Here is a 1,030-nt window from a genome sequence, read left to right as displayed (position 1 = left end):
TCAAACATTACGCCATGGGAGGGACATGTCAAGAGCATGGGGGCGTGCTCCCGGGATCTCGAGGGATCTCTGGCAGGTTTGCCGCGCTTCCGCTGGGAGATGGGGACTCCGGTGAGAGCTTGCGAGGTAAAACCCAGCGGCACGCCAGCGTTCCGTCGGCTTGGAGACGACGAGGTAGCATCAGCGCTCGAACGCACAACCGCTGGACCATGGCCTTGGCAAGGGGGTCCAAGGGGTAGAGGGGGAGAGGGGGGAGGGAGGAAGAGGTCAAGCTTCAGACGAAGAAGGGCATGGGTATGGGTATGGGTATGAGTATACAGGGTTCAGAGAATTGAGAGAGCGGGATAGAGAGAGAGAGAGAGAGAGGAATAGAGACATTCAGAGGGGCAACCATGGCGAGACGGCAAGAGGGCCACGCGCAGAGTTCAGATGGCATGCGCGTTTGGCAGAAGGCTCAAACAAGCGTATCCAATCGGAGGCGCACAAACGCCCGACGCAACCCAAATCGATAGCCCGGGCCGGCATGGAAGGTACGAGGGACAGCGACAGGGGAGCGATGATGGGACGGCAAGAGGCAAGCTGCGAGGCTACGAACGCGAAAAAACACGGGGATGGAAGGAAGGTGTTTCTGGTCCCGGCCAGGGTCCGCCCCCTCCCCCCCTGCCAGTCCGGCTCACGGTGGAGCGCGCCGTGTAGCATTCTGCGCCCGGGTCGCCCACAGGCCGTCCGCCGAAACGGTCCTGACACACGGCATCATGGTGCAACAGTCGCAAGGCACGACCCCCTTCCCGAGCCCCACAACTGCTGGCTGAGCTGCAAAGCTCTTTCCAGGTAGGTAGCTGTCTTGTCTGCCAAGCGCGCCGCCACAGCGCCTCCTGTCAGTATCAAGGTCTCATCATGTGCTGTGCCTACCTATCTAGGTTTCCTAGGTAGGTAGGTAGGTAGGTAGAAATGACAAGCAAGCCATCTTCCCCCATAGCGCGTTCATTAAAGAATCTCGCGGAGAAACTGAACCATGCACACACTCTCC

Source organism: Verticillium alfalfae, genomic scaffold, assembly GCF_000150825.1.
Source record: "Verticillium alfalfae VaMs.102 supercont1.4 genomic scaffold, whole genome shotgun sequence".
Lineage (NCBI taxonomy): Eukaryota > Fungi > Ascomycota > Sordariomycetes > Glomerellales > Plectosphaerellaceae > Verticillium > Verticillium alfalfae.
This window is presented reverse-complemented; position numbering follows the sequence as displayed.